The following is an 18,299-nucleotide window of genomic DNA, read 5'->3' on the forward strand; positions in this document are numbered from 1 at the left end:
AAAAAATGGGGAGGACAAGGCCACAAAATAGCACCTCTCCCACTTTTTGGGGGGTGTCAGATTCTACATGGATTATTGGAGATTAATGGAGTAAAAATTAGGACAGAACAAGGGCTTTGAAATTAAAGCCAATGTTATATTCATACTTAACAGGCTACAGGGATGCTCAGACCATAGCTGATCATGGAGTAATATTGTCCCATTGTTTCCTTGTACTCCCAAGGCAGTCTGCCTGTATCCACATATGCCATTTTATACTCTGACTGTAAGCTTTTGGGGGCAAGGATCATCTTTTCGTTCTGCATTTCTGTAGCCCTGGTCCAGGATTTGGGCTGCTAGTCACTATGAAATACAAATATTTTGTCTGACAGTCAAAAAAAAATTGACAGACCAGTTGTCAAAGTGCAGTTTTGTCCAATTTGATATTTCAGTAAAAACATGACAGGAGCACAGCAGCCTTATTGGAGTAATTTGATAGCATCAGGATAATGTGTTGGATGTGGCTTTGTAAGGTGTTTTGACTTTGTCTTATCTGAGATATGTCAGAGTTTCCCCACAAGATGGAAGTTTGTTTTTGGACCAGCTCTGCTTAGGAGTTACTCCTTTTTGCAGAGTTAAGATTTTGAAAACAAGCAACTGTCATCTTAAAAATTGTACAGTAGAACCCCAGAGTTACAAAAACTAGAGTTACAAACTGAACAGTCAACCACCCCCCTCATTTGGCAGCAGCAGAGGAAAAAAAAGCAAAAATCACTACTCTGTTAAAGTATTAAAAATAAACAAAGAGAAAGCAGAATTTTCCTTCTGCATAGTAGTTTCAAAGCTGTATTAAGTCAATGTTCTGTTGTAACCTTTTGAAATAAACCACCATAGTGGTTTGTTCAGAGTTTGGAGGTTGTTTGTAACTGAGGTTTTACTGTAGTTGAAACTTATCCTGGGCATTAAACCAAGGATGTTAGTTGGATCACACCAGGCATAAAATTTGGTGCAACATGCTTATTTCTACAGCCTGGAAAACATGGTGTCCTTTTTCACATCTAATTGATGTGTTAATTCTTCTGCATGTACAGACTTATTCAGCAGTGAACACAAAGGCTAATTAGAAGGAACCTACAGCTCCAGTCTTTCCTTAACTAAATGGTTAAGTCAGTTCTGTCGATTGTTAAAGTTGTTCTGAAACAAGTACATGGCAGATAACAGGAATCCATGCTTTATTTTGTGTCAAACAACCTGAAGTCTGACAGCTTACATTTGCTATCCCTAGCCCCTTTTTACATTTCATAGTTCAAACTTGACTATGTCCAAATTTAGTTTATCTCCATTGCACTGGTTTTCCAGACAGGAAGTAGGGGATTCCTTTGGCATATTTGAAAGGAAACACTCCCAGTACCAAGTCTGACCTAGGACAAATAGTTCATATTGACTGGTCCTTTGAATCATGTATTTAAGATACAGTTCTGAGATATCAAAGCCAGTTTCTCTTCATTTACACCAGGTTGTTTTACTAGCCACTCGAGATGTGCAGCAGAAATGCCACGTGCCATTTTAGATACCTTGTGCTGCTACTGGTTTCAGTTAGTGGTCAGTGCTCAGCACTTTGAGGAGCCAGGTTCAATGCCTCTTAAGCAGATTACTCTACACCTCTAGTCACCTTTGAAAGTTTCACCTTACAGTAGTAAATTCTGCGCTCATTTTCAGGAGTGGTGGCCCCTGCAGGATTTGTAAATCAGAGCAAAATTTGGCCTAAAGGGGAACTGATTTGGTTCCCTATTTAGGGAAAGGGAGGAGTTTACAGCTTTTGAATCCTTTTGGCAGTTCATTCTCAGACACCTTCACTTCAGCTAGGGCACTGTGGGTTTTATGCTTGTTGTAGCACAACTTCTGCTCTTGATTATGCCTCTGTAACCCTATTGAAGCCAGTGGATTTACACAAGTTTTAACAGAGCAGGATTTAGTCCAGTTGCCTTAGTGGTTAGAGGCAGGAGACTGCAGGATTGTAAAGAGCACCAAGGTGAAGTGGCAAGGGATTGAGGTAACAGACCAGTGGACTCCCACATCAGTATTTATTCAGGGACAAATTCTGAGGCCGTCAATGTTTGACCCAAGGAAGTAACATGCATTTTGAGCTCTCACCATCTTAGCCATCTCACTAATGCTTAGCCTTCACCCCTATTAATGTACATCATAGCTACATGTACATTTTCTCCCTTTGTACATCATGCTCTCAATGTCCCAAGGTTGTTTCTCTACACCAGTGGTCTCCAAATTTTTACTGATAGGTGCACGATCAAAAAATTCATCACCCCCCCCCCCCTGCACCAGCTCTACCATTTTTGCTAAAGCAACAAAAACACCACATGCTCCTCCTGCTGTGCACCCCCCCTCCCCCAAGGATTCTCTTGGGCACACCCCCTAGGGCGTGCATGCACACCCCACTTTGGAGACCACTGCTCTACACCACACCGCTCCTCTAGTTCTGTGTCCCATTAGTCCAATTCACTCCTGTCTTTGAGGAGACAGCTTGATCATGCCAACTGCAGATTTAGTAAAGTGGAGTAAGCTGTGAGGTGTTCTACAGTAGTTCTAGATACAAAGATCATCATTTCAATCCAAGAGATGGACTATTTACAAGGAAGCATTAAAGTAGAAAGGGAGATTAAAATAACCTCCCAAAGTGGTCAATATGATGGTTCAGGTAACCCTGTCCCATTCCTAATCCAAGAAGTGGAAGTTGGAGAATTGGCTGGTATTGATGCCAAGACACCTGTATTTGGGAGCAGTTTGTTGATTTTTACATGTGTTATTCATACCACATATGAAAGTCAGATGACTGGATCACCACAACTGGCATCCATCTTCTCTGGTCATGGCCAATAATGTTTGAGGAAAGTGAAAGTCCCTGCCCAGAATGCACTTTGCCAATAAGCAGTTTCGTATGTGGTGTTCACTGGCGTTGAGAACGCTTGTATCCTATTGCTCACCTAGATTGTGAGCATTGAGTAAATTCCAGCATTAAGATTACTAGCAAAATCTTAATTCAGTCCCTTTGTGCTTATGCTACAGTCTTTAGTTGCATCACTGTACATTATGGACAACCTTAATTCTGGCGTTTTAGCCTTCAGATATTTGCATTTGCAACTTTAGTCATGTTCTAAAAAAGAAAAACCGACCACTAAGTTACACACAAACTACATTAAGAGAAGTCAAACTCCATTGTGATATCACATTGGCACCCATATGGGCCATCAGCAGGGTTAGAGTCTTTCGTGTCACTGCACAGACCTCTGCGGATACTAATCCAATACTGCATAATAGCACTGGTAGGCAGTCATCTTCTAGACTGCACTAGATGGGCATGACACTTTGCCAGTGGGTTTTACAGACATTTGCTGAAATCAGAGGAATGGTGAACACACAAATAGAAAACCACACACACTAGTTTCATTCCAGGCTGTGGATAGTGTCTAGTGGGAACAGATGCTGTCCATTCCCCTAAACTTGACCCCTTCTGCCCTGTCCCAGTCCTGTCTTTTCCACCCATAGCTCCTTGCCCCAGCCTTATTCTCATCCAGGGAGCCCCCACTTTCTAATCAAGCTTCTCACCACTGTCCCATAGCCCCACTAGTCCAAGTTCCCTCCCAGTTCCATCTCTTGCACCCTCACCCAAGTACTCCCATACTCACACCCCAGTCCTGCTTCTCCTTGGCACCTTGTCCCAGGTTTTTCCCCAGACAGTGCCAGTTCCCATTCTTCCCCCTCCAGCCTAGTTCTGTTCAGATCTCTCTGCCCCACCTCAGCCCAGTTCTTTGCAATCCCAGGATCCTTTCCCAGCCTCTAGTCAAAGTCTTCCCCTTCCCACAGGCGCCTTTCCCCAATTTAATCCCATGCTTTTGCTTCTGGGTTCAGTTCTTATCCCTCTGCTTTCAATTTAGGCAGCTTCTTCCTCCTTGCTGCCTGAAGGCTCATCAGGGAGGGGGAGGAAGAGGCAATGAATGAAAGCAGAGACAGGTCCCCTGCTCTGAGGTTTGTCTACACCTAGCTGAGGATTGTGTGGAAAACAGCTACATGCCTAACATTGAGATTACAATGTACCCTCCCCAGCATAGATGCAACTATGCAGACACAGCTGTGGTCACTTGGAGATGGTGTGTGTACATTGGCAGAAAAACCCTTTTTGTTGGTGAAGCTTGTGTCTACACTATAGGCTGACATATATTGGTATAAGCTCCATAATGTAGACAATCTCAATTCCAGTGCCTAGAGCCAACATGACCTGAAGCAGCCTGCAAGTGCAATAGCCAGGAAAATCCTGCACAACCCCTAGCTGGAGCATGTGCTGTACAGACTGTTCAGAGCCTAAACTGTGGCATCTGAGTATGTGCAAACTGCAATTTCTCCAAAGGTTCACAACTTGGTCAAATTGGATCATTTTTATGGGGATAGGCCTCCTCCTGTCCCCACTATTAAGGCCACCCTCCTGCTAAATGACAAGTCCCTGCTCCAGAGCATGTGGGAAGTTCTAATTTCCCCCACAGAAGAGTTGAGTTTTGTATGGACAACCTTTCCTCTAGACTTGTCCTTGAGGAAAGTAGAACTGTTTTAGTTGATAGTTTTTGGAAACTATCAGCTCCAGGCAGACATCTGGTATGGAAGACTTCAGCCTAAATAGCTTGTTTTCAGTTCCTATTCTAAGACTAAGAATTGCAGTATTTTAAGGAAGTATCAGGAAATGTTACAAGTTAAAGTATTAACTTGTATTCTAGTAACACATAGCTATTAATAGTAGCTAATTGTTGTAGCCCAGTCATTTTAGATATGCAATCCACATTCTGAGCCTAGTTTTTAGGCACAGGGGCATTCCAGGGGCAACTGGAGCCTGATTAACACCTTCCTGCTGCCCAACTTGCTCCAGGGGAATCGAGAGCATAGAAGCAAGGGCTTATCTAGCTAGTACAAGGGATTAAATCAATCCCCAGCAGCCCCTTGATAGGGGTGGGGCAAGCCAACTCTTCAGGCCCTGTTGTGGAGTTCTGTGCTTTAGCATGTACTGACCAACGTGGGCTATTAAAGAGATTTTCATCTGGCTGGGAAGCTAGCAAGACCATCTGCTCACTGCCTTCATGAGCCTCCTCCCAACAGTCACTCACTTACTATTGTCATCAGCTAGTCACCATGCTGAAAAGTGTGCTAAAGTTCATTTGAAAATGGACCTTTAGCAGGTTTATCACCAAAGATCTCAATCTCAGCACTGTCTTGAGATTGCCAAGTGCATGCAGTTTCATTATTTAGAGTCTAAATCACTTGGCAAGCTAACACCTAGGTTAGTCAGTGCACTCTAACCAAGTCAACTGTCATTTACTATGCAAACAGGAAATGAAAAGAATTGATTCACTGAGCAACTGGTTACTCACCTTCTCTAACAGTCCAAGGCAGAGCCAGGTTCATCTCTGGTCTTTGTCCAGCATAGTTAGAGAAGGAGTGAAATGATGCCCTGCCCAACCTCCCCCCCAGATAACCTTGATTTTTGAAGAGACACGATTAGGTGGTATTATACAGAAGCAGAAAGCTGTAAATCCCTTGCAGCACACTTAATGAATGAGTCACTGGGATGATTGAGTCCCAGGATGGGGGGGGGGTGTGTGAGGAAGAAGAGGAGAGGGTGAGAAGACTCTTCAAGCCTGACTAGTCTCCCCAGGAAGCACAATTTAGGGGTATGTGGCCTCTTTAGAGTCCTTGTCCATCTGTTGGTCACTCTTCACAACACTGCAATGTTCAGAGACTCCGAGGTCATCCCCAGTGCCCAAACAAGGCATCTGTCCCAGTGGCACAGTAGAGTTATGTGGCTGCCCTGATTCCCTCACCATAAGGTGGCTGTTATCCTTACAGATTCACTTAATCATCTGCAGATATGAAGCATAGAGGAGCTGCCCAGCTCCAGCCAGGATCTGGACCAGGGAATATCAAGGGCCAAGTCTGGGCCATAAACACCAAGACAACCAGGAATACTTAGCATTGAAATCAAGTCCTCTACTTGGTAGTGAGCCTAGAGTCAAGCAGAGGCAGTTCTCCCACAAGAGAGAAAAGGCCAAGTGAGTAGATACATCATGTGTATCAATAGACGATCATGACTGCAGGGTCACAGCCTGAGATATTCTTGAGCAGCTGCAACTCATTGGCCTCAGCTGCTCAAATTCCACTTTAATTGGTAGTGCCAGTAGCCCTCAATTTGGTCGACAGGTAGTTGTCTTGTGTAATAGAGTGATAGACCACTAAAGTACACTCATGACTGTTGAGCCTGATCAATGGTCAGGGATAATGTGCACCAGAATCAGAGTACAAAGGCTTACCACTGTGATAAAACTGTTCTGATAAAAGGTATCAGTTGCACTGCTGTACTCAAGGCTGTAGGTTACTGTTATTATACCTTACTCCTTTTTAAAGGATTTCCACAAAGGCTGAAAGTTAGAGGGAATAAAGCTGTATGCTTCCACTCATGAGCTGTGGATTTGAAAGTTTGACTTAGTGTTTTTCTCCTAATAGGATAAAACACTAAGGGGTGGGGTGGAAATCTAATGCAGAGGGTAATGCAGGTGGTCAGAATCATCTTTAGCCATGTACAGGTAAGGGTTAATCTGTGAAACCTGTGGCCTACAAGATCAGAGGAGTGGTCTACAGATGTGCCTACACCACAGGAATCAACACCACATCAGGGAATGGTGATGCAATACAGTATAGTAGACAACCTCTTATGTTCTCTTCACTTGGAAGTCAGAGACTAGGACTGAATTCATAGGCAACTTTAAGATTAGGCACATAATATCAGTGAGATGTTGCTGCAATCAATCAATTTGCAGACATCTAGATTAGGTGACAAGTAACAGTCAGCATGGATTTGTCAAAAAAAGTATCAAACCAACCTGATAGCTTGCTTTGACAAGGTAACAAGCCTTGTGGATATGGGGAAGCAGTAGATGTGGTATATCTTGATTTTAGTAAAGCTTTTGATACTGTCCTGCATGACCTTCTCATAAATAAACTAGGGAAATGCAACCTAGATGGAGCTACTATAAGGTGGTTACAAAACTGGTTGGAAAACTGTTCCTAGAGAGTAGTTATCAGTGGTTCAGAGTCATGCTGGAAGAGCACAATGAGTGGGGTCCCACAGGGATCAGTTCTGGGTCTGTTTCTGTTCAATGCCTTCATCAATGAGTTAGATAATAGCAGAGAGTACACGGTTTGTGGGCAATAACAAGCTGGGAGGGGTTGCAAGTGCTTTGGAGGATAGGATTAAAATTCAAAATGATCTGGACAAACTGGAGAAATGGTCTCATGTAAATAGGATGAAATTAAATAAGGACAAATGCAAAGTACTCCATTTAGGAAGGAACAATCAGTTGCACACCTACAAAATAGGAAGGGACTGCCTAGGAAGGAGTACTGCGGAAAGGGATTTGGGGGTCATAGTGGACCACAAGCTAAATAGGAGTCAGTGCAACACTGTTTTAAAAAAAGAGGCAGACATTATTCTGGGATGTATTAGCAGGAGTGTTGTAAGCAAGACACAAGTAATTCTTCCACTCTACTCAGGCCCCAACTGGAGTATTGTATCCAGTTCTGGAAAGATGTGGACAAATTGGAGAGAGTCCAACAAAGAGCAACAAAAATGATTAAAGGTCTAGAAAACATGACCTATGAGGGAAGATAAAAAAGGGTTTGTTTAGTTTGGAAAAGACGACAGAGGGAACAGGATAACAGTTTTCAGGCACATAAAAGGTTGTTACAAGGAGACTGAAGAAAAATTATTCTTAACCTCTGAAGATAGGACAAGAAGCATTTGGCTTAAATTGCAGCAAGGGAGGTGTAGGTTAAACATTAGGAAAATCTTAACTGTCAGGGTGGTTAAGCACTGGAATAAATTGCCTAGGAGGTTGTGAAATCTCCATCATTGGAGACTTTTAAGATCAGGTTAGATAAACACCTGTCAGGAATGGTCTAGATAATTAGTCCTGCCATGAGTGCAGGGGACTGGACTAGATGACCTCTCAAGGTCCCTTCCAGTTCTAGGATTCTATCACCATACAGTTTTACTCATGGTGGCCATTTGACACTTGTGGTTCTTTTGAGACAAGGGTGAACAGAAGGATTGTGGTCCTATTGGCACCTACATGAGTGCCCATCAGTTATTTGCTCCCACAAATGATGCAGTAGGGCTCATTCCAGAGTAAGTTCACTTGCAAATTACCTTTGATTTCCTTAATCCCTTTTAGGACCCAGTCCTGCTCCTGCAGCAGGAAATTAGAATCTTTCCTTCAGCTGCTGAATCACAGGGTCTATTAGGTTTTCAATATAGAGCCAGTAACATAGAAGAGAGGAAATCTACAAGCAGGAAGCAGAGTGGCTTGGTTTGGAGGAATACAAGGCTGTGATTGAACAATTGCTAGTTGTATCTGCTATCACAGGCAGGTTATTTTGCCTACTGGCTCAGTTTTCCTCAACTGAGCAATAGGGTAAATACAGTCATCCTCCTAGAGAGGATATGAAGATTAGATATTTTGGACACATGAAATACAACATAAGCATTAAATATTTTCCAAGGATAAGAGGGGCCCAATTCTCCTCACACAGATGAAAGTCAGGAAAAATACAGCTGACTTTTTTGGAGTTGCACTAGCATGAGAGTAGCAGGGGAATGAATCCTCATGTTTAACATGAATGGCTTTCCTCAGGATCCTGTCTAGCAGTTCAGTAAGCTCAGTTACAAAAACAGGGAAAGAAACCTTTAAGGCATTCAGAAACCCAGGAGTTATTCTCAGACATGGCATTTTACTCTCAAAATGGAGGGTTTGGTACAACACTCCCTCCCTGTAGCCAGCTCTTTGCTATAACTTGTGTGTTCTTTGAAGCTCATTCATTGGTCTCCTCTACTGCAAGGTCAAAGCCTCAAGAGAGCATTCCCTGTTCTGAAGGGGGGGGGGGGTGAACAATGCTGTTCCTTTTAGATAGCAGTAATTTCTGGGCCTTGGCTAATTGAGACAGCTCCAAGCAATGTTGCTCACCAAGTGCAGGTGAAGGGTCCTTTTAATCTGATGTCCCAAAGCTTTTTGGCTCAGTGTTATACCAATAACAAGTGCTTTATTAACATGGTTATAATGTAGACTTAGAAACCCGAGGGGCTAGACAGACATGTTTTGATTGAGATTATATAAACAAGTCATAAACAAAACTTAAGTCTTCTGATTATCAGTCCTGTGCTGTAATCACTAATATAGTTTGTCTTCCTTTAAGGTTCCAGTCAGAAGGAGTTTACTATCTTTCTTGGTTGACACCTATATACAAGTGAGACCTTGTTGAGCTGGTTTTAGATAGTCAAGCTTTTTAAGGTAGTTAATATTTAGTACTTTAATAGATTAAAGGGCCTTTTATGCACTAGTGACTTATCCTTTTATTTGAGATCCTTAAATGGAAGAAGGAAGAAAGCTAGGAAATGTTAGTGGGGAAACCAAGTTAGAATGTCAAGTATCAGAGAGGTAACTAGATTAGGCTAGGTCTGTAAAAAGCAACAGTCTTATAGCACCTTAAAGACTAAGGGATGTTACAGTGGTTAGACATCTTGCTTATAGATGCACAAGAAATGCAGAGCAGTAGTAACTATCAGTTATTCAGACTCATGAGTTACTAAGGTCTTTTTACTTATCCTGTAAATTTGCCAGGATACAGGCTCTATTGATTTTTTTAACACTATTAAGTTTATCAGTGGAGGTAGTAGCTCTTTAGAGCCAAGTACACCTTTACAATTACATATATCCACAAGTAGAAGTTAAACCTTTGATAGTAGAGGAAGTAAAATTATATTTACTTATAAATTAAAGCTGTTAATATAGATACAAAGAAAATACAGCTAATGAAAAAAAGTACTAATTCCTCAAGAACTACAAGTAGGAAAACTTACCTCTAGAAGAAAAGCACTACTACTTGTTACTTACCTATAGAACACTACAACATACACCTCAGCACTAACTGCTGTTAGTCTCTGCCTGGTTTAAATAACCAGTAATCAGAAGAGCATGCTGGGAAAGGATCTTATAAAAGAGTGACCCTAGGCTGGAGAACATAATGGTTCCTAGGTAATGATAGGGGAGAGATTGAGCTTGTACATTTCTGAAGGACCAGATGAAAGATAAAGCCTTTAAAGGTCAAATCTTGAGCATTTGCTGTAGATATGACTTTGAGATTGTTTTTTTGCTAATAAAAACCCTGTTGTGTTTTCTGTATTTAAAGAATATTTACTGTTGTATGCTGATATGATCGTGTGGCTCTACTGTTTGTGAGGTTAAAAAATAAAATCCTTTCTACTGGAATATCCTTTGCCCTGGGCTATTATTTTTTCTTATTGCCATAGAGGGTTTTTATAGTTGCTTATACCTGTGTAGGGTGCTAATATGCTGATCTGGTGATAGTTTCTACCTGTTCCCCACAACTATAAATCACTTCACAAGGTATAAGGTAGTAGCTAATCAGACCCTACAATTTGAAATAGTGAAGTTGAGTTTCTTCCCATCAGAGTGACTTTCTGCATGTGAGAATCCTTGGGGTTGTGTCCCTTTTCTTAACTCTATAGACCCCTCTTACACTCCTTCCCCTCCCAAAGGTAAAGGAATAGAAGAGCTGTTCTTTGCTGTTGGTGGCTATACTTCACTCATCAGTCTTTCTTTGAGCCCAGAGATCAGATCCTGGACTTGGTGCTCTGGATTTTCACCAGCTGTGGATTTAGCTCAAGGTACTTTAAAGAAATCACTATTATAAGTACTGTCTTAATACACAAGCTTTGTACATATTCTGTCCCCAAATGTATCTCCTACAAACTCATTGATTTCAACGGGGCTACCCTAGATATAAACCAGTGCAGATGTTGGCCATTATTAATCTTTTCTGTTCCTTGGGGAGTGTGCTTTTGTGATTAAAGCACATAACAGGGAATTGACTCTCTCATGGACTTGCTGTGTGTCTGGGCAAGTATTTCTAGTAGAAGAATAGTTGCATATCTCAGAAATGTAACTTCTTGTTTTGTGTATGAAACTTGGCCGTGTTCAGCTTTGCCTAGCACTAGCTGCTCCCCCGAATTCAGTTAGTGCACAGGTATATATGCTCAAATGGGAAAAGCAGGCCTATGTTAGGAGTTTCCTGGATGCCACTTCAGGTGCATTTATGGTCAGAAAATGGAGTGTTTATTAAAAGCAAATGAGTAAGAAAGTGACATGAACGTTGTTAATTTTTACATGATGACCTTCCAGCTTAAAAAACAAACATGGTTTGAGCCAAATCCAGCTCTCAGAAAAGGAGGAACAAGTTTTACTGACTCCAGTTAACAATTTTTTTTTTCAAAGGGACAAAGTGGACCAGAAGCACAAGCACACAAATCTCAGTCTCTTGCCTTCTTAATGGGCTTAAAATGGAAAAAAATACCCATGGGTGTAAGTACAGATGGTAAGTAATTCAAATCAGTGGCACATATTGTATATGTTCTGAGAACAGCTGTGTAATTGACCGCATTCCCTCAATGGAAGTGTTTATGTGATGGAGGAGCGGTTAGGATGAGCTTTTACACAAGGAAACAGGGCAGTTGTCCAAAGGTGGCAAAGTTACCTATTTAGCTAAAGCAAATAGCAAAGTGTGCAAATAAACCAAAAAGAAATACTTGCTTAGTCCACAGTTCACTCTGTACTGTTACCACACCTGTGTTTGGAGGTGATTCCAGATCTGGAGTAGGACTTTCCTAAGTTTTAGTGAGTGTGCTGATGTTCTGAGGTGTGTGAGAGAAGAGGTCGATTTAGCCCTGTCTCATCTCTCGAAAATAAAAAGCTTAAATAATTCCCCTGCCCTGTCAATCGTTTGCATTCCCAACGTGGTGGAAAAACCACATGTTGTGTAAATCCATTCTTGTCTATTTAAAAAAAAAAATAGATCAAAATGGGTCTCGCTTATAGCCCTTGTCACTGCAGTCTATGTATACAAACAGACAGGCACAAGGACTTTGTTTTGCTATTGAAATCAATAATTCCATTGCTCAAAGCTGGCAGTGTGATGCAGTGGGCTAGGAGTCAGGAGACCCAAGTTCTTTCCACCCCTGCCTCTCATTTGCTAGTTGATTTTTGGCAAAACATGTCATTTTTGTCCCTCTGTTTATCCCCAGTGAGCAGAGGGGGAATGATACTTTGAATATGAAGATCTCAAAGAGTTTGACACCGTGCTCTACAAAAGCTAAGTATTTATTGCAGGAAGCTGTGTTTCTGTACTGTCATGGTGCAGAAACACAGCTTCCTGTCAGTTTGAAAAGGCACCCTACAGTGTATTATATTCTCTCAAAATTTTTTAATGAGGAGGGATTATTATTTATTTCCATTATAGCACCTAGGAACCCAGTAAGAGGAAGCTTATTTGCTAGCTCTCCCTCCGGCATGTAGTATTACTGTGATTGGCTTGTATGCTGCTTCTGACCTCAGCCCTACTCATCTCATAAACCCTCAGAAATCTAAACACCCCAGTAATCACTCATCTCTTGCCTTTAACAACATATATTGTGGGTTGTTATGGGAGCTTTGCGTTTGCATGGGAGAATGGGGGGCTGTTACCATTTTAATATCCCTTTAAAATTCTTCCATAAAGGAATTTAAAAGCACCATTTTCCGACCAGGAGAGAGAATGTTACAGAGCTTACCTTTTCCTAAGAGAGGGACACGATATCTTGTGCAAGGTTTATGTCCTACTCAGGTTGCAGTTCAGCTCCAAGTGGATGCATAAGGCTTGTTATTTTCACAGACTGTTCCTGTGGCAGGATTGTATCTGAAATCATCACCAGTGCTGCTTTAATAAACAGGTGACAGCGCTCCTCGGTAACCTTTGAACCGGCATTGCAACAGGTTCAAAGGCAGTAATTGTCCCTGATTAAATATGAGCAGTAATTTCAGCCAGTTAGAAATGTCAATTTAAACAAAAGGGTAAACATACAATTCTTACCCAATGGCTTTACAAAGGAAGAGCACGCCTTGAAAAGCTAACACCAGCCCAGAGAAAGCTAAGTGCTTCGCGCTTTAATAGGGCTTTCATTTGTTTTGAGTGCTTGGGATATGTAGCAAGAGTGGCTTGATTCAGAATGGGAGACTCTTATGTGCGTGTGATGGGCAACCAGATTATAATACCCTACCCCTTTACAACCTCATTAGAGCAGAGCCTTTCTAAGACATTACGGGGAGGGGCAAATCCTGCCCCTGCCTGAGCAAAGATGTAGATTCCCTTTGCAGTGGAACCTGTACAGTTTTGCTAATCAATGGAGTAGTGCACTTTGGCAGGGAGTTCGGTCCCTAGGGACTCCTAATGCAGCAATGCACAAGGAATAGAGGTGCCATGGTAGGGTCCAAGGACTTACTGATTTGTGGAGATCCTTATCTCTCCCCACCAGCATGGGTGCTATGTAAGTGGGTCACATCCGTCACTGGATTGTAGATAGGAAGCACAGTTCAATGGTTAGGGTGCTAGCCTGGTCCAGTGACACCTGAGTTCAATTCCCTGGTTTACCATAGATTCCCTGTAAAATGGGATAATAGCACTGCCCTACCTCCCAGGGGTGCTGTGAGGATACCTATATTAAAGATGGGAAGGTGCTCAGATATTATGGTGATGGGTGGTCATTATGTACTTTAGATAGCTAGATCCTCGGTGTAACTGCTTCAGAGCCTGGGGAACGGGCCTACCACCATGTCCGAGCATTTGTCAGAGCCCGGTTTGGTTACTTGAGCCAAGAACTGAGTTCAGGATTTACCTCTAATAGTCTGAAACACTAAGGGCCAAATCCCGAGTCCTTACTCAAGCAGAGGTCCCACTCAGTCAGTGACTTTGGGGCTGGCTCTAGAAACAACAATGTTGTGTGTAAGGTGTTAAGCCATTACTGTAGCAGAGTGTTTTGAAGGGTTACAAATTACGATAGTACAGTTTGCATGTTGATTCAGGCCTGGCTGCAGTCTTGTGCATCTGTCTATGTCTTTTTTAAATTTATTTATTTAAATGTATCAGAATGCCTTGCATCTGAAGAAGTGAGGTTCTTACCCACGAAAGCTTATGCTCCCTATACTTCTGTTAGTCTCAAAGGTGCCACAGGACCCTCTGTTGCTTTTTATTTAAATGTGAATCAGTGAACCAATATTGACCCTTTTCGTTAAGGCCTTGGGTAGTCTTAATCCAAAATACCACGATAGACTTTAGAGAGGCTTCTCCTAAAAGTTGAGCGACTGTTGCCCAACATGGGTAGTTCTCTCATATAATTGCACTCACTGTAGTATCAAAAAACAGGAGTACTTGTGGCACCTTAGAGACTAACAAATTTATTAGAACATAACCTTTCGTGGGCTACAACCCACTTCTTCAGATGCAAATATGTTAATCTTGTCAGTCTATGGCCAAATTCAGTGGTGGCATAATAGCGTAACTTAACACTACTTTGCCTCTTACCACCCCGTGTGCAACTGACAGAGTAATATGGTATTTCAGGGGTGTGCACAGCAATTAGCTGGCTGGATCTTCAGCCAGTGTAAATTGGTGTAGCTCCATCAACTTCATTAGAGCGGCTGTATACGGATTTACACCGGCTGAGGACCTGGACTGAGAGTATCTTACTTGGAGGTAAAAAGAACAGGAGTCCTTGTGGCCCCTTAGAACTAACACATTTATTTGAGCATAAGCTTTTGTGGGCTACAGCCCACTTCATCAGATGCATGCAGTGGAAAATACATACATATATATATACACACACACACAGAGAGAACATGAAAAAATGGGTGTTGTCATACCAACTGTAACGAGAGTAATAAATTAAGGTGAGCTATTAGGTGAGCTATTAGCAGGAGAAAAAAAACTTTTGTAGTGATAATCAGGATGGCTCATTTCCAACAGTTGACAAGAAGGTGTGAGTAACAGTAGGGAAAAAATTAGCATGGGGAAATAGTTTTTACTTTGTGTAATGACCCATCCACTCCCAGTCTTTATTCAAGCCTAATTTAATGATGTCCAGTTTGCAGATTAATTCCAATTCCGCAGTTTCTCGTTGGAGTCTGTTTTTGAAGTTTTTTTTGTTGGAGTATTGCGACTTTGAGATCTGTAATTGAGTGACCTGGGAGGTTGAAGTGTTCTCCGAATGGTTTTTGAATATTATAATTCTTGACATCTGATTTGTGTCCATTTATTCTTTTGCATAGAGACTGTCCGGTTTGGCCAATGTACATGGCAGAGGTGCATTGCTGGCACATGATGGAATATATCACATTGGTAGATGTGCAGGTGACCGAGCCTCTGATAGTGTGGCTGATGTATTAGGTGCTATGATGGTGTCCCCTGAATAGATATGAGGTGTGAGGTGTACAGAAGAGCATAGAAGAAAAAGTACTAACAAAAAGATATAAGATAAAGTAGTCTGTCCATGCCCCTCCTATATATCTATATCTATAGGTATACACACACACACACACACACACACACACTTGATCTTACACATTCTTGATAATTACTTTTCCTTCAGAACCCTTTTTCCTTTGGCCTTTGCACATCCATTGAAGGCTAAATCAATGCAAGTTACGTTCCTTCACTATGACCTTACACCCACTGAGACTTGTTTTACGATCAACCCACACCATTGATAAGTTCACTACTAACATGGCCCAGGAAGTCTAAACATTTCTGAACTGTGGATTTGTCATCCCTTAATCGCACAGGTTGGGCCTTGAGTGGAGCAAGTGTTTTGTTGAATTACTAACTCAACAGTTATCAATTATCCAACCGGTTTCCGTTTTGAATGCAGCATTAAACAGACATATTTGCAAACACTGAAATGCTTCTATGTTGAGACTCTGCAGAGCAGAGTACTGTACGTAGGCTTCATTCCTCCTGATTGAATGTTGCCTTACGGCTCGTGTTTGTGTCCTCAGGTCAACAGCTGACCTCTAAAGCACTCAACAAGTGACCTAAGACACACTAATCTAACATTTTCAGAAGTCCCTAAGGTTTCTAAGTCTCATTTTTAAATGTGACCTAAGCACTTAGGCCTAGATCTTCAAAGGTATTTAGGCATTACTCCAGTCAGCATTGTAATGCCTATCCCAGAAGGGAATCCTCAGCCCCAAGTTAAGCACCCAGGCTCCCCATACAATGCATTGGGACAGACAGATACCTAAGGAAGGGACTCTCAAAAACCAGCAAGCTGAGAGGAAAGGCAGGCATGCCTGGATTAACCAATGTGCACTTGCACAGGACCCCCATCTCAGGGGGGCCCCCAATGACTGGGGTGGGGGAAAGCCAGAGGCCAAGAAGCGGGGGTGAGGATGTCACAGGGCCAGGACCCCACCTGCATGCTGCAGTGAGAACCAAAGGGCAAGAACAGGGAACTGGATCAGCCACGCAGGACAGGAGCTGTTGTTGGTTGCGTGTGGGGTGGGCTCACTCTCCAACACCTCCCCCCCCAGGCCTCCCAATGTTACGGGCAGGACCCAATCCTCTGGGGATCGGACCACCCAGTGCCTCCCACCCTCCATAAGGTAAGCATAGAATATCTGGGTTGGAAGGGACCTCAGGAGGTCATCTAGTCCAACCCCCTGCTCAAAGCAGGACCAATCCCCAACTAAATCATCCCAGCCAGGGCTTTGTCAAGCCTGACCTTAAAAACCTCTAAGGAAGGAGATTCCACCATCTCCCTAGGTAACCCATTCCAGTGCTTCACCATCCTCCTAGTGAAAAAGTTTTTCCTAATAGCCAACCTAAACTCCCCCACTGCAATTTGAGACCATTACTCCTTGTTCTGTCATCTGGTACCACTGAGAACAGTCTAGATCCATCCTCTTTGGAACCCCCTTTCAGGTAGTTGAAATCAGCTATCAAATCCCCCCTCATTCTTCTCTTCTGCAGACTAAACAATCCCAGTTCCCTCAGCCTCTCCTCATAAGTCATGTGCTCCAGACCCCTAATCATTTTTGTTGCCCTCTGCTGGACTCTTTCCAATTTTTCCACATCCTTCTTGTAGTGCAGGGTCCAAAACTGGACATAGAAATAGGAAAAAATTCTATTTCACAGTACTCCAGATGAGGCCTCACCAATGCCGACTAGAGGGGAATGATCACATCCCTCGTTCTGCTGGCAATGCTCCTACTTATACAACCCAAAATGCAGTTAGCCTTCTTGGCAACAAGGGCACACTGTTGACTCCTATCCAAGTTCTCATCCACTGTAACCCCTAGGTCCTTTTCTGCAAAACTGTTGCCTAGCCACTTGGTCCCTAGTCTATAGCAGTGCAAGGGATTCTTCCGTCCTAAGTGCAGAATTCTGCACTTGTCCTTTTTGAACCTCATCTGATTGCTTTTGGCCCAATCCTCTAATTTGTCTAAATCCATCTGTATCCTATCCCTACCCTCCAGCATATCTACCACTCCTCCCAGTTTAGTGTCATCTGAAAACTTGCTGAGGGTGCAATCCATGCCATTCTCCAGATCATTAATGAAGATATTGAACAAAACTGGCCCCAGGACCGACCCTTGGGGCACTCTGCTTGATACTGGCTGCCAACTAGACATGGAGCAATTGATCACTACCTGTTGAGCCCGACGATCTAGCCTGCTTTCTATCCACCTTATAGTCCATTCATTCAGCCCATACTTCTTTAACTTGCCAGCAAGAATACTGTGGGAGACGTATCAAAAGCTTTGCTAAGGTCAAGGAATAACATGCCCACTGCTTTCCCCTCATCCACAGAGCCAGTTATCTCATCATAGAAAGCAATTAGGTTAGTCAGGCATGACTTACCCTGGGTGAATCCATGCTGACTGTTCCTGATCACTTTCCTTTCCTCTAAGTGCTTCAAAATTGATTCCTTGAGGACCTGCTCCATGACCCAATCTCCCTGGGGTCTCCCAGCCCCGTGCGGCAGGATCTGATCCCAACCCCAAGGGCAGGGAAGGTAGGAGGGCCCCCAATTGCCATAGTACAGAGGGCCCCAAAATTCTTTAATTCAACCCAGGAGTGAAATGGCAGGGAAAGGAGAGGGACATGGGAGTCTCCCTCTGCTCTGGATTCTCAGATGCAAACCCTCTTCTGGAGTTAGGTACCTAAGCCAGGTCAGAGCTTAGCTAGCCTGTGCACTAGCAGCTGAAACCATCTCTGTCTCCTGCTCGCACCTGATACCTCTCTCACACTTGTTCTATGTTTCTCTCAACTGCCTTCTGTGCCGGTGTTGGGCAGCCACCACATCTATCGATAGCCTCATCTGA

At 42.8% G+C, this 18,299-nt stretch overlaps 1 protein-coding gene across 1 annotated transcript in view; it reads right to left on the bottom strand.

The window, feature by feature from the left end:
- ACSL5 (acyl-CoA synthetase long chain family member 5) overlaps positions 1 to 12,925 on the bottom strand; it is a 38,237-nt gene extending 25,312 nt beyond the window's left edge. Inside the window, exon 1 of the mRNA XM_034777066.1 lies at positions 12,716 to 12,925. The gene's annotated coding sequence lies outside the window, so the exon portion shown is untranslated. The remainder of the gene's footprint in view (positions 1 to 12,715) is intronic.
- Between the last annotated feature and the right edge of the window lie 5,374 nt (positions 12,926 to 18,299).

Source organism: Trachemys scripta, chromosome 7, assembly GCF_013100865.1.
Source record: "Trachemys scripta elegans isolate TJP31775 chromosome 7, CAS_Tse_1.0, whole genome shotgun sequence".
NCBI classification, from domain to species: domain Eukaryota; kingdom Metazoa; phylum Chordata; order Testudines; family Emydidae; genus Trachemys; species Trachemys scripta.